The following is a 16,187-nucleotide window of genomic DNA, read 5'->3' on the forward strand; positions in this document are numbered from 1 at the left end:
ACGTATATAAACATAGAACAGCAAAATCTCACTGGCACTCTCAACACGACACCCAAGAATGGCACAATTACACAGAAGACAAACATTTTGAGTGAGTAGAAATACTTTGATTGAATATAAAAAATATATTTTGCATTATATAAATTCACTTTTCCACATCCTAAATGTAGTTATTAAATGTAAACAATGTTTGTAAATCCCAGGCCCTGAAGATGATCTCAATAAAGATCGAAACGTTGGCACGATAAAGAAAATGTTTTTCTGAAACCTACATCACACCAGACCGCATCTCACGATTTCTGAATAATAATTTATAACGAAAACTATTAAAAGAATCGGGTGATAGTTTTTGTGGCTGATCTGTGGGGCGTGCTAGCCCCTGGTGGGATTTCCGGTGATAGCCCCGTGCTCTAGGTTGTGGTTTAAACCCTTCTGGGGAAGGGTGTGAATAGCATCATGGTCAGAGTCAGTCTCTTTAAGCAGCGTAGGAAGAATATTTAAAGAAAATCCATATATTTTTTTAGTTGGTCCTATTTAACAAAAGTAATGATTTAAATTGATTTACAATTTTTAATTATTTAAAAGAAAAATTGAAGAGAAGAGCTGGTTTTCATGTGGGTGCCTGGGGTTGCTGGGTGCTCCACCTTTCGTGGGGCGTTCTCGACGCAAGTCACTCAATGGTCATATTGTTTATGGCTATAAAACCAATAAAAAAATTCACTTTTTGAAAATTCACCTCAATGTTAAATATATCTTCCCCTGACACAAAAAGACGAAAACACTATTTTTACTAAATTCATTACAGTTCGTGGTCCGATTGACTGAATAACTTTTTTCAATTAATTAATCTTTATGTAAGGTATTGGTTGAGATAAAAACGGCAAAAAAGAGGGAAAATTCGAAAGATGGAGTTGAGATGTGAAGTTAGTGTCCCAGTGGATCGAAGTCACGATAGCTCAAGTGGTAGAGCAGCGGCGCATTTAGCCGAGGGTTGTGGGTTCGAATCCCGCTCGTGACACTGCCTTTTTTTATCTCAACCAATACCTTACATAAATTTTAATTAATTGAAAAAAACTATTTTTTAACTCGTCAACATTGGCCGCTCTGAAAACATCCCAAACCTCCGTGCCCGATTTTCGTGGGAAAGGGCCGGTGTCGGATGCAGGTAAAACTCCGTACTAAAATAAACCCTTTACGAACTCCTACAAACCTACTCTTTGTGACACATGCCTCCGGAAAGGGGAAAACCACTTTTTTATATTTTTTCATTAAAAGCATTAGAAAGGAAACTTTATGTTTGATCATTCTTCTTTTGAAGACTGCTTAACCAATTATTCTCATGAAAGATTAAAAACCCCAAATACAATGTTTTTATTTCCATGAGGCTAATAAATGAGAACACTTTTTCTCACGGTTCATGGATATAAAAGAAACCCTGGAAAAAGAAATTCGCAAGAAAAAAGTGTATTATTTCCTTTGTAATAATGCACCGTATGTTTCTGATGTTTATTTTTACAAGTGATCCATTTCATAATTTAAATAATAATTGGATTGTAACAATTAATACATCAGTCATTGATGCAACATATATTTAAATAAAATTATGCTTTCCGGGTTGGCAGTTTGTTACGAACAAACGGGATTGCACTTTATTTTTGATGTTATCATAATGTCAAAATAAATAGAAATAAAACTTTCGAGGTGTAATAAACAAATAAAACTGGCATTACTGAACGTAATATTTATAAGTAATTTATACCAGGTAACTAGAAAAATTCGTGCGGGGTTAAAGACTTTAATAATTGTCACCGTAAATTTTAGTTTAGAGATATTTTTTTACTTTTCATCGGAATCTATAACGTGTGGTGATTAGTGACCGTTAGTCGATGATTATTCAGAAATTGTGAGACGCGGTCTCGTGTGATGTAGGTTTCAGAAAAAGATTTTCTTTATCGTCTAGTACGCAGAAAACAAACACTTTGAGTGAGTAGAAATACTTTGATTGAATATAAAAAATATATTTCTTGCATTGTATAATTTCACTTTTTTCCACCTCCTACATGTATTTGTTAAATTTAAACAATGTTTGTAAATCCCAGGCCCTGAAGATGATCTGAATAAAGATCGAAACGTCGGCACGATAAAGAAAATGTTTTTCTGAAACCTACAGCTTTTATTAAAGTTAGATTTCCGGTACTTAAAAACTAAACGACTGTTGGCAATTATTCTCGATTGCGCATATGGTCGTCCATTGCTAAGGAAGTCAGATGAGGAATCTGGATAGTACCGAGAGCGTGATAGAAGTTCCCAACAAAGTTTCATTTTCGTCGTTGGCTGTATAAGGTCTTTCGTTGTCCTGGTAAAAAATTACACCTTTGCCAAGCAAGTTGTTTCTGGACCAGAACAACAGAGAGTCATTGCAGTTGTCATGAGTAGATTTCTGATGGACAATGCTTGCGGTACTCCACCAAACACAAATCACCACCTATTGTTGCTGAGTAATTGGTTTTCAGGCCAATAGGACAGTCATTTGGTGTCAGTCAATGGTATTGTTGTATTCTGTATAGGATGCCGTAAAAGCAATGAAAGGGGTAAATTTAGACACTGAAGCGTGTTACCAATGGTCAATTTTTTAGTAATTGCATAGCTTTTCAAGCCGATGTGAGCTAAACAGATGGTTTCATCTCTTGCGCTGGTCCCAATGGTAAGGTCCTGACACGTTTGAGAGGAATGAAATATTTATTGCTTCCCTCAATTCGTCGTTATGAAATACATAAGGCCTACCAGACCTTGGTTCATCTTCAATCTCCTCCTTCTCTTGAAACTCTTTGAACCACTTTTAACCAGTGCCAATTTTACAAGCAGTCTCGGCTGCCTTAGTAGCGAGCTAAAATTCATAAAATAAGCACGCACGAATTATGAGTTTTGAAGTCTTGAGAAAGAAAATATTTTATAATTTACAGTGTTCTGTTCATGACTTTTTCTTTATGAAATGACGCATTATTCTCTTGGATGTGAATATCAATCCTCCTGTGTGAATAAAAATGTTGATTAACGGTATTATAACAATAAAAATGGTGGTTATGTTGATAGTTATCAATTATTTACATATATAACAAAGTTAAATAAAACTACTTATTAATTATCAAGATTAATACGTAATTTAGGATTATCTGTTGTAAAAATTAAACATATGCTTTCTATAAAGGTAAAATTTTACTTACATTTTTTAGAACTTTGGAAGGTCGTAAGTTTAAGGTAGTAATTTTTCAAGTAATCTCGATTCCCAATAAAGTCCCATTTAAAAGACACGATTCATGAATATGTCGCACATATTTATTCCGCACTTTTGTTTTAAAATATTTTGAATTTATCATGTATTTTACGTTTTAAAAACTATCTAGTCTAAATAACCAAGGGTAGTACAGAGGTGAATTTCTGTTATATTTGTAAAACCAGTTTTTATTGATTGTAGAATTAAATCAGCTTATTATAACACTTTTATTTTTAATTTGGGACAACGAGAGTTAATGAAAGGGCTGTATCAATTGAACATTTTCCGGGAAATGGATTCTGGAATGATTCAGCCGCGGCTAAGTCCACGGTTGCCAGGGTTCTAAACTTTCCTTGAATACGAGTTACAACCAGGACAAGTTGGAATGTAAAAGCCGCCTTATTTCCATATGCAAGGTGGAGGCGAAGCGTGTTGTACATTTCCTCATTCTGACATTCACGAACTATTTCCTTCTGGGTGCGCTTTCATTTGTAAGTACCGTTTGTCAACTCCTGATAACTGATTCGATTATGGTGTATTTATTCAATCTCTCAGGTTAGTGGATCATACTAATCGATCATACTAATCGTGTTAAAGAGTAAATAGTGTCAAATATGCCTGTATCACTTTAGGAACTCGCATCGTTAGCACTATCGTATTCCTCTTCAAGTGAATGATTGAATTATTAGTACAGGATGAGGTTTGCAGACAAGACTGCTAATCGTTAGCAAAGATAAGGAGGGAGTATGTTAGGGTGTTGAGGAACGTCTACCATGTACATACTGAAAAAGTAACTGACTAAGTATGCTCCCTTGAAGAACATCAGAAAATACCTGAAAGGAAGAGGTTGAGGTATGTTTTATAATAATAAGAATAGTAGGATTTTAGGATTTGATAGAATTTATTGGAAATGAAGAACATGAGTTTCAAAAGTAGACTCTGGTGCCAGACGTGATCAATCGCATGAGAGATATTTAGAAAGAATCCAGGGCAGAAGTGCTTACGTTCTAGATGTCACGTTGGCGATAATTTGGTAAATTGTAATCTGAGTTATTACAGAAGCCAAATTGATAGTAATGTTGGTTACTTTGAGGCGCGGTAGAAGCTTTTTAAGTACCAGTAAACCTTTTCATATTGGCGGATCACATTAACTGTGTTCATCTCTCATTCGTCTCTGAAGTTAGATTAGTTTGAAATAACTTAAAAGACACTCAGGCCAGAACTGCTTATACTCTAGGATTGTGGGGAGATTACGGTTGCTAAATTGATGATCAGGAATGTTGGTTGTTCATAGGATTACTTCGAGGCACTTTAGGACCTTGTCAGTACTTTACCGAGGATATATCGGACTCTTATAGCACGATAGGACGAACCATCGTCATTTTGTTTGTTAGGCTGATGAGGATGGAAGAGAATTAGCATAGGGTAGGAGGGTGGTACAAAAGACGGCGTCATAATTGGTATTAATCAGTATCGCCTTGTGAAGAAGCTGAATAAAATTTTTGTAGGCAATTAGATCATAGCGCAGATTCTTTTATATTTTCTTTGCCCATGAGTTACGTGCCAATACGTTTTCCTTGTCAAGCATTGAGAAAAACAAATAATATGTACTGAGGTTTCCTCTTCTTCTTGGCCCAACCTAAACAGGCCTTCTGATATTTTTAATTGCGTATTTAGTTGTATATTTTCGTTAGCAGAACTGCAATCTTTCTTTTTTTGCTTCGATCGGTTTTGTTCGGTTTGAACAAATAGATAGAAAGATCTATCGCAAGTTTAGACGAGATGTAACGATGTCTTTTGCCTGTCTGTGCCATAGGATGTTGTTCGACCAGGTGTGGGTTTTATATGGAATTGAAAATTTATTCGAAATTGTTCTTTTTTTATGGCAGTTTGGAATTTTACAAAGTGTTCTGGTCTTTGTTACAATTTAGCCCTGTGCGACCGGGCGAAAAGCAGTTTGAGAGAGAGAGAGAGAGAGAGAGAGAGAGAGAGAGAGAGAGAGAAAGCGAGAGAGTGAGAGAGTGAGAGACAGAAGAAAAGAGAGAGAGAGGAGAAAGAGAGAGAGAGAAAGAATGTGAGAGAGAGTGAGAATGAAAGAAAAAAGGAATAAATAAAGAGATAGAGCGGGAAAGGGGAGAGAGAAGAAAGACAGTGAGAACAAGAGGAGAGAGAAGAAAGAGAGTGAGAGAGAGTGAGCGAGAGAGGGAGAGAGAGAGAGTGAGAGAGAAAGCGAGAGAAGAGAGAAGAAAGAGGCAGTGAGAGAGAGGAGAATGAGAGTGAGAGAGAAGAGAAAGAGAGTAGGAGAGAGGGAGAGAGAGTGAGAATGAAAGAAAAAAGAAATAAATAAAGAGATAGAGCGAAAAAGAGGAGAGAGAAGAAAGACAGTGAGCGCAAGAGGAGAGAGAAGAAAGAGAGTGAGAGAGTGAGAGAGAGAGAGAGAGAGAAGAGAAAGAGAGTGGGAGAGAGAGGGAGAGAAAGTGAGAATGAAAGAAAAAAATAATTAAATAAAGAGATAGAGCGAGAAAGAGGAGAGAGAAGAAAGACAGTGAGTGAGAAAGAGGAGAGAGAGAGAGAGAGAGAGAGAGAGAGAGAGAGAGAGAGAGAGAGAGAGTGAGAGGGAGATAGAGAGAAAAGAGAGGGAGAAAAAAGAAAGCGAAAGTGAAAGAACGAGATCGAGAAAGTGAAAGAGAAAACAGATTGATTGATAGCGTTTTATTTTGCCTCGCAAAATTGGCTTCTTGGACCTCTTTTAATTCTAACGTGGGTTGTAATTTACATATAAACGCTATAATATAAAATTCATTAAACAATCTTCTTTATATAATAATAAAAATTATCCATTTGCCAACGTAAGTTAAATAATACCATAATAACTAACATTTTTACTTACAATCGGAACGTGTTCAAAAACATAATAGAAAACAAGCAAACTATAATATAAAAAAATATTAGAGAACAAAATACCACTAAAATGAAATTAAGGGAATACTGTAAAAAATGATAAATAAGACTAATTGTAAATAAAACAAGTACATGTATTTCACTTATCGTAACATTGAATTTTTGATGTTTATTTGGACTGTATTTATTTTTTCTAGTTGTTCAATTTCTTTTGGTATTTTATTGAACATTGCAAAAATTTTTATAAGAAAAGTGTTCTTGTATTTTTTGTTTTGCATTTCGGAATTAAAATTTTTTAGTTTTTCATATAGATACATGGGTTTAGTCATTTTAATTACCTTATTGAAAATAGTTAAATTTAAAGTATTCTTAGTAGTCATTTATTCATTATGTTCTTAACTTAGCATATTTGTCTTTTATTCTTGATTCTTAGGCAATGTTAAGCACATAACGTATACATTTATTGACAATTATTTCCTCAATAATTCACGTAGCTTAGTCACTAATATCAGACATGACAGGTAAACAGTAATTAAGGTAAAAAATAATCCAAGACTTGAATAATTGATTTTTAATTTTAAACGCTTCGAATTTTTTAATACTATACATGTCTGAATTTATTTTGCTAGTAACTACGGAAAGTTGATTATGGCAAGGTAGATTATTTGGAATCTCAATTTCTAAAAATGTTTTTAGAATTTGAATTCCGTGGCTTCGATACAATTTTTTTACATTATTCCTTCACACCTTTAACTGTGAACTGGGTCCTAATATCATAGGTTTACATTTTGCTGGATTAGAGAGCAAAAATGAGAATGAAAGAGAGATAAAAATTAAGAGGAGGAGGAGAAAGAGAGAAAGGGAGAGAGAGTAAGAGGAAGAGAGAAAGAAAGTATAAAAGAGAAAAAGGGAAAGAGAGAGTGAGAAATTTATTATTAATTTTCGTTATCTCATGATTGGTATGCAATTTGCAAAGAGGATTTAATTAGTTGATAGAGTTGCCAATTTGTCTTTTATTTTGTTGTCCCTTTTTCAGAGTAGATAAATTATTGACATTGCTTAAATCATAGCCTATGACTGGAAAAAACCTTCTACAACACACTCAAATATAATTACTCATTTTATTTATTTGTTTTGCTTTTTGGGGTTTTCTTATGGCTTTTCTTGGCAATAATATTGTAAAAATTAAAGCCACCGTTATAATAATAATTATAATTAAAAAAACTATACTATTTATAATATAACAACGATAATACGGGGCGTTGGTGGCCACAAGGTTTAGTCGTTGACACGGCGCTCATCGCTGTAAGGTGAAGGTCCCGGGATCGAATCTAGCCTGCATTCGAACTCGACATCCTTACAAATGGGTTTTTTTCAAAAACACCGGCACCCTGAGGGTTTATAATATATTATGATATTATGACCTCTGCTGTTGCGAACCCTCGTAAAAAAAAACAAAAAACAACAACAACAACGATAATATTGTTATTCTTATTTATATTCAACAGGTTTCTATTATTATTATCTTAACCCACTTTATTTCAAAGACGGAGACAACCAAAAGCCTACTTTCATAAAAAGAATATTTTATTTATAAGTCTCGATTTCGGGGTGTTGCCCGCTCCCCCTCTTCAGCTATTATGACATAAAACTAAACAAGAAACTATCTAATATTAAAAACAACCTGTTACCAATTAATAAAATTTAGCGTTATAGTGTTATATGGTTATATTAATGTCATTGTTTTTATTGACTTCCCATCTATGATGTGGTGTAAAAGATAAATAGATGAATGCGTACAAGAGAGAAGAAAAGTTAAATATGATAGTTTCATTATGAATCCTTCAGTTGAATAAGTAAGCTAAATGAGAAGTTATTCATGAGTCAGCATAAATTTTAAAATAATTCAAACAAGCTAAGTTTTATGTGTGTAAGGTAGATATATGTGACTTTTTAAAGGAAAATATAGTTCTCAGAATATTGCGATGATTTTTCAATTTGTAACATCGGTAAAAAAATAAAATTGCTTGGGACCGTTTACCCTACGGCGAAGTTTGAAAGCGGGGGCCTCCTTTTGTCAAAGTTAGAACGTCGGGCTAAAATGAGGTTTCAGCCGTACCTCTCTGCGGTCCGTTGTGAAAGCGTTTCTCGAGTTTCTGTAATGTTTCCTGTTGCTAGCATTTCTAAAAGGGCCCTGACGACGCTTTTAGCGCGGTTTTTCGCGAGAACAAACGATTACCGTTTGAAGTTTGATTTGCACCCGACAGGAAATTCAGTTTACGACGACAAAACGGGTCTCCGTGCCCTTTCGACCTTTGAAGCCTGAATAAAAACGCAATTAGACTTTATGCTAATTCTACGGCTAATGACAGCGGTTTTACGGTCGCTTGTGTTTGCTGTTTTAATTTTCAGCTTAGATTGAATAAAAACAGTATTAAATGCGATAACGCCACATAGAAAAAAAAAAAACAAAAAAAAAAAAACGCAGATTGTGCTTGAGAAATTAAACGCATACCGTTTAGACGAAAATGTCTAAAATCATAAATCTAAAATTGTAAACTTGCCTATCCTCGCTGATAGGATAATTAAGCCGAAACGCGTCAGTCTGACTTACCAAAACATCAAGGACTGCCAGAGAAAATTGATCGAAACCGTCCTAACCACGTTTCCGTACGTATGACGTATGACCTAAGAATGTCCAATAAATAATCTTCATCAGATATGGGAAGGTAATCTGAAACTGGATGCAGGTATTTTGGGACGCATTTTACCTTTGTTAAACATTAGCAAAGATAAGTAATTGAAGAAATGCAGAAGTCAGCTTACCCTTCGGTGACAGTCGTTAGCCGAAACTGACCTCTCAAACACCTTTTCAGTCTACATCCAATATCTTCCTAGTACTTTGAGCTTACTAATCAACTTCGGATATAACAGAAGTCGATTTTTTTACTGAATATGGGTTTAGTCAGTTGGAGATACATTCATCCTGGGAAGAAGTATCGCACTCTCAGCGCTCATTGTTATACCAACTTTTAGGTTTATCAACAACAGCTCATTTATATCGCAGCCAAAATTACTAGTGAGGTTAGATCTGTAAAATACATCTTTGATTATTACGTTAACCCGTCCATCCCGAGTCATTCCATAGACAATTGATAGATACCTAATTGTTTACCAACTTATGTACTTGCTTGTCTTAAATTTTCATTAATTCGTGAAATTTTATTTGTATTTAAACACTGTAAGTTTATGATATTATATATACCAGGTTTGTCTTCATTAATGACCTCTTCTTTGAATTAGAAGCTGGTTTAAATGTTAAAATTAATGTTATAAGCTTCTCACTTTGATTTTGCATGTAAGAGAGGTTGCAAATTAAGCCTTCAAATGATGGATTTTTTGACATTGGTGACTTGTTACGATTAGTTCCATTTAATCGACAGACTACATAATAGATAATGATATAGGCTTTGTTGTCCGTAATGATCCTGCTAAAATACATATCTTACAATAATTACACAAGAACAAACAATATTTTCCCACTCAGGGCACGACACCAGACCGCATCTCACGATTTCTGAATATTTATCGACTAACGGTTACTAATCAACACACAAATATTTTCACTATTTTATTACTTCTTCTGCATACTTACATAGCGTCACCCATTAATGTCGAGATAATGATAAGTATTTAACCACGATAGCATAGAAAACAATGATCTTTCGATAAGAATTTATTAGCGCAATGGAAGTAGAAGTGTTTAACGTTTATATAACAAAATTTACGATTAATCTTATCCTCTTGTTTTAAAGTTTTCAAGGGTGGCTATTATCGTTCGCAAGTGTAGGTGCCCCTTCCACATATTTGGCGGCCTTCCAAGACACCGTGTAATTTCTTCTGCGGTTGCTATCTAGAGTTAGTGGCCGATTTAAAACCGTTGAATTTCCGGCTTGAGATCAACTCGAGATCCATCCCGGACGTTGAATTCATTTGTTTTCCCCTTTTCCCCCGATTCAAACAATTCAAACTGAACTGTACAGATTTGTTTTATCCATTTTCAATAACTCAGAAGCCAAGTTCTTGTAACATCATTCTTTCAAAAAGGGCTTCTTTGAAGCTGCTGAGTTTCCGCGCTCGAAGCTGCGAAAGAATACTTAAAAAACCGTTAATATAATTTTTTTTCTCCAGAAAATCTGAAAATCAAGTCTGAAATTCATTAAAGTTTTGAATTTGATTCACTCTGGCAACTCACACCTAGACCTTCTAACACCCATTTCTATAGTTTCCCATTCTAATTTTTAATTCAGACTCAACCGCCTTCGTGATTTATTTGTGCATTTGTTTTTAATTTGTTAATATAACGTTTGTTGGTGTTCAATTTTTAAGTGCGGATGCGCAGTAAATTTTTCGAATTTTAGATTGTTAACATGAGATTTAAATTCCCACCTAAATATTTTATTTACACTCCTCAATCCTACGAATCTTGGTATTGAATATTTACAAAATTTCTTTTTAGCAAGGCGGTAGAGAAGATTAAAACCCCGCATGACGGATCGGTCATGCAGGTTTAGCCTAGTGAAGCGCCGTATTTGCCGTGAATTCGCGTTTTTAAACTGCGCAAAAATGAGTAGGGATATTTGTAATTTATTCTCATTCTATTAATGTTAATTAAATTAACCGATTATATTCTTGTTAGTTGGAATAAAAAATACAAACCAAAAACAAAAAAAAATCAATTTTCATTTTTTATAACGGATTTACTTAAGGATAGTAAACATGAAGATTATTCATATTTAAACAAACACCTTTTCTCTTCTTTTCGCTTTTTTAATCCAGTTGTATTCTCTTTAACCATGGAATGACGTCATCTTGAACCAGAAGTGCACAATATTACCGTGAGAATGAGTTGTCGAAGTCACCGGCAAGTGGGTATCGCAGAAGCAGTTGGCGATTTTAAGAGCATGGTTAAAGGCCCGGAGGCTGTAAGTGGCAATAGGAGGCCTGGTAATGGGTCTAAGACGCTAACGGGCAGATAGAAATATTGTCATTGCTGCAAGACGGAACCCTTTCAATCGGGCCGGCCTGATTCTAAATGAAGTACAACAAATTTTGGCACTACCTTTATCACCACAAACGATTCGTAATCCTATTATGTTTAATGATGAGTCGCGTTTCTGTCTTTGTAGTTACGACTCATCAGTAAACATAGCAGCATTACGACTCGTTTATGCTTATAATGGCGTTGCCAAAACATCGTCTACTTCATTTATGATATGGCCGACAATATTCAAAAAAGGTTTCGTCTTGCAGCAATGACAATATTTCTGTCCTACCTTTGCGTCGTAATGCGCTGAGATCCACTACCAGGCCTTCTATTTGTCACATTCAGTCTCTCGGAATCGGGCTCTGATAAACGCCAACTGCCTCTGCGATATCCACTTGCCGGTGATCTCGATGACTGTCACAATAATATTGCGAACTTCTGGTTCACGATGATGTCTTTCCATGGCTAAAGAGAATACAACTGTATTAAAATTGAGAAAAGACGAGAAAAGGAGTTTGTTTACAACATGAGTATCTTCATGTTTACTATTCTTAAGTAAATCCTTCATTAAAAATGAGGATTAACAATTTTTTATTTTGGATTTGTGTTTTCCATTTTGTTTTATTCAACTAACAAGAATATATCGGTTAATTTAATTAAAATTTAATAGAATAATAATAAATTAAAAATATCCTTATGTTTTGAGCAGTGTATGTTTTTTACGAATGTTGCCCCCTACGAATGCCCCATACAGTCCACACAAATCTACTGCTGGATCTTATTTATTTATATATTTTTATTTCTTGTTAAAATTCAGGTTTATTGATCGCAGATTAATTGGTCTATGTTCGACGTAATTTGATTCCATCCTCGTCCACGAAATTTGATCTACGTTCCAGCTCCGCTATTAAAGTTAGGCAGAGGGGCGTCAGTGGCCGCAACGGTTTAGGCCCTGGTTTACTAGCGGCCCTGCATTCGTATCCAAATTACATATAAATGTTTTTTTGTTAAATCACCGACACCCCGAGGGTTCATACAACTTCCTAATTGAAAAACCCTAGTAAAAAAGTTAGGTAATTGTACTACAAATCAATACTGAAATTATAAGGGTTTTTTAAAATAGAAACTCGACTGTGTTCTCATGGTCGCCAGTTTCTTGGAGAATCTCAACAAATGAAGCAGGAGGGTAGGAAAGTGGAAGCGTACTGTGATAGCGTTGAAGATACCAGGAGAACAGGTTGTCCCTGGGCAAGAAGCGTGGTGTGGCATTTCTGGAATGAGAGTTGAAGCTATCAGGAGTATAGCTCCAGGCCAGGAGGTTAGGAAGGCTGAATATTATTGAGTAGACAAATTCTCTAAAACAATAAATCTTTTATCGACCCCTCTATTTTCTCTGCACACAAGTGGCCCGGAAGAAGACGAATAGACCATTTTCTCCTATCGAACACCGTTGGTCATCTTGTTGGGTTCGAATCGACATAGCAATCAGAGCAATGCCCTTCTCATCTCCCTAGCTGATGGAAGAAGTTAGAAGCTGTCCTGCGTCAAGATTATTTAAAACATAAATATAAAACTATGAGGTCAAACTACGACAAAAGTTGGAAATCTAAAATATCAAATAGTTTTTAAATTATGATTTAAAATGAAAGGCTAGTCCTGTCAAAGGATGAATACAAATTCGAATCGAAAGCTGTCCAACGATAGCAATACTAACCCATCCAATAAAATATATTTGTGTCACTCTATCCGGTACATGATCTTACACTTTACAAGATCCAAGAAAATACTTCGCACTTAGTTACACTTGCCTGAAATTTATGTTAACGCTAGCTAACTAGTACTCCCAAACTGGAATAGTTGGATGAAGAACAAATTACACTTGTCTCATCTACTTGTTCCATCAAGCCCAAACTTTCACCTCGACATTCCTCGCTGTTAGGAGTGGAGGTATTTAATTTGAATACATACATAATATAACTTCAAATAGGGTCAGCAAATATAACTTGTTGCGATGGCAATAAAATAAATCAATATAATTAAGCTTATATAAAAATCGGAAAGGTGTTAATAACAACCTTGAAAGTAGGAAGATCTTTCAAGTAATTATTGTCATATAAAATAATACTTAATCAAAACTAAGGCCATGCATTTCACACAGTCCACTCCTTAGAAATTCTTCATTACATTTTAAAAATTACACGTAAATTTTTGTTATAGCTTTTCATAATTGGTGTCTGAGACCCTGTACTGCGTGAACCGTTTCAAATTGGACGTATAAAGAAATCTCAAGCATCAGTGGTCTCATTTTTCATAAATACGTCAAAAATGCTTTTCGCCCTGAGACCCACTTAAATTTGCCTCCGCGAGCTGGAGAAACCAGGGCAATAACTCTCCATGAGAAAGTTCCGACCGTGGTTAGCCATAATTCACGAGGGCGTGTCGGAAAAACGGAGGCTCGGCCGTGTGAGGAAAGCCGGAGGGATGAGATCTGAAAGAATAGGGGCCGGGATCACAGCGTGGCGTGCCGTGACCCGGCGGTAATACTCATAAACAAAGATTTCTTAACCACGTCATCCCGAACAAGAAAAGTAAATAACTAAACGGTAAAACTTAAATTCGACGAATTTATTGCGTGCCGGTTGGCTCAGATAACTCCTTGACATTGGACATTTATTCTGAGATATGCTGTTTTATGATTCCGGGTTTAACTGAATGTTTGATCCTGTCTCTCTACTTGCCATGATATAATGGAAAAATTTAACTTGTTACCCCTCCTATCTTTCAAAAACTCCGAAAGAAACCATAATTTTCCTAACAACTCAATTCCCGTCGCCATGGAAATTTTCTAAGGAACATAATCCTTAAACCTACAAAACCCACACTACCTTACGAAAACCTACCGTCCCTTCAGTTTATTGCCAATTTTTGGCAACCTCGAAAAACACTTTTACAAAACAAATATACCCCAATCTTGAATCATCCAATATAATACTTGACTTAGGCTTTAGGCGTCACCATTCCACTAGTCAACAGTGATCTCGCGTTCTGTATATCATCGCAACATCCCTTGAGAAGAAAAAATGTTGCTCAGGAATATTTCTGTCTACTAGGCAGCACCTGAGATTGCCGTGGAGACTTTAGGGCATCCTACTCTTTATACATAAGCTCACATAATAAATTTTATTTAGCTGAAGGTACATTTTTATTTTACGAGGGTATTTTAACTAAGAGGTTATTTGAACCCTCGGGGTGTCGGTGTTTTTGAAAAAAGCCCATTTGTAAGTAGTACGTCGTGTGCGAATGCAGGGCCGCTGGATTTGAACTTGGGACCTTTAGCTTATGAGCACCGTGTGAAAAGCCTGAACCTTGCGATCACCGACGTGTCCTCATACTCTTCTGATATCTATTCTCATTTTGACACCACTATCTAAACATACACTGATGGCACTGTCATTCACTAATATAATCCCCGGACAATAATTTGGTTTAGGCGTCACTTTCCACTCCTGGAATGGGAGGACATAATAGAATTCTCCCTTGATATGAACGACTGTTGCTGAATGGTTTTTCTCGATGTCGAACAAGCTTTGGAGTTGACCTGGGTTTGCTCTGGAAACTCAACGTCAACCTACTCTCTGTACATTATATCATCCATAAATCTTTCTTGTCCGATAGGTTCTTTAGAGTAGGAGGTTGGATCCTCTCTCTTTTGTACATGGTGGACCCCCTAGGGGTAGCGACCCCAGCCCGCTTCTCAGTATATATTGCTGCGTCAGAACTATCCTAACATACTCTGATGACACTCTATCATTCTTTACATACGTAGTACTATTGTGTCCAATAACCATCCATTCTCCAACAAGCATCCAGAATTCAGACCTTACAATCATCGCCCTGTACTTTTTTTCTAATCGCACCATCTATAACGACCTAAATGTTTCTTTCTAAATGAAGTTTTTCTTTTAATTTGAATTATGTCGTTATTTAAAGTAACTTATTGCGCTACGCGCAGATTGTTGCTTTATTGCTTAATAAAAAAAATCTCTGAAATTCTACTCCCTTTTTTCTTCATCCAGGGGTCAAAGTATGAAAAAGGTCCTTTGGTCAAAGGAATCCTTTCTTGAAACCGCCCTCTTTATGTCTATTTGTGTCCTCTTAGAACTTTCATCCTTTTTAGACCTCGCCATTTCTTTCACCTTAAGAGAAAGGTTCCGTCCTGTGGCCTTTCATTGTCCAATAAGCGAGTGATACTTTCTGATTGCTTCACAAGTCACCGACTTTTTCCAATTTGGCCAAGAAGCAAGAGGGCGTTCTTTTGACAAAAGGTTCGCTCAGTTTTTTTGCCCATGATGTAAAGAGATAAAATATACTTATGAGAAAGAATTGACGCAATAAACCACCAAATAGGCTATAAAAAGGTTCGACAATCCCACTACACAAACATTGGCCATCAGAATAAATTGTGAATTGTTCCTTTAAAATTATTTATAAGTAATTTCAAAGGTTATTTGATCGATGTGTACTCACTTTCGCACCATCATAAATTCGTAAACTTTAAAATCAAAGATTATTCGGATATCGTGAGATGCGGTCTGGTGTGACGTAAGTTTTAGAAATACATTTTCTTTATCGTGCCAACGTTTCGATCTTTATTGAGATCATGTTTAGGGCTCAAAGAGTTTGTTTTCTGCGTAATTGTGTCATTCTTGTGTGTCGTGAGGGCACTCTCAACACGACACCCAAGAATGAGACAATTACGCAGAAAACAAATACTTTGAGCCCTGAAGATGATCTCAATAAAAATCGAAACGTTGACACGATAAAGATAATGTTTTTCTAACGCTTACGTCACACCAGACCGCATCTCACGACCTCCAAATAATCATTGCCTAACGGTCACTAAACACAACACATTTAAAATCAAACTATTTTGATCTTTCTACATCACTACAGACATAATAGACC

General features: G+C 35.8%; 1 protein-coding gene across 2 annotated transcripts in view; it reads left to right on the plus strand.

Annotated features, from left to right (window-relative positions):
• Nucleotides 1-16,187, plus strand: part of LOC106674187 (ras-GEF domain-containing family member 1B-like) — a 358,252-nt gene that overhangs the window by 14,856 nt on the left and 327,209 nt on the right. Inside the window, exon 1 of one of the 2 annotated variants that reach the window (XM_024229102.1) lies at nt 73-91. The exons of the other annotated variant lie outside the window; for it this stretch is intronic. The gene's annotated coding sequence lies outside the window, so the exon portion shown is untranslated. Of the gene's footprint in view, nt 1-72; nt 92-16,187 lie in introns of those variants that run through there. 2 annotated transcript variants of the gene reach the window in all.

This window comes from Cimex lectularius, unplaced genomic scaffold (assembly GCF_000648675.2).
Source record: "Cimex lectularius strain Harlan isolate CLEC.00 unplaced genomic scaffold, Clec_2.1 scaffold176, whole genome shotgun sequence".
NCBI classification, from domain to species: domain Eukaryota; kingdom Metazoa; phylum Arthropoda; class Insecta; order Hemiptera; family Cimicidae; genus Cimex; species Cimex lectularius.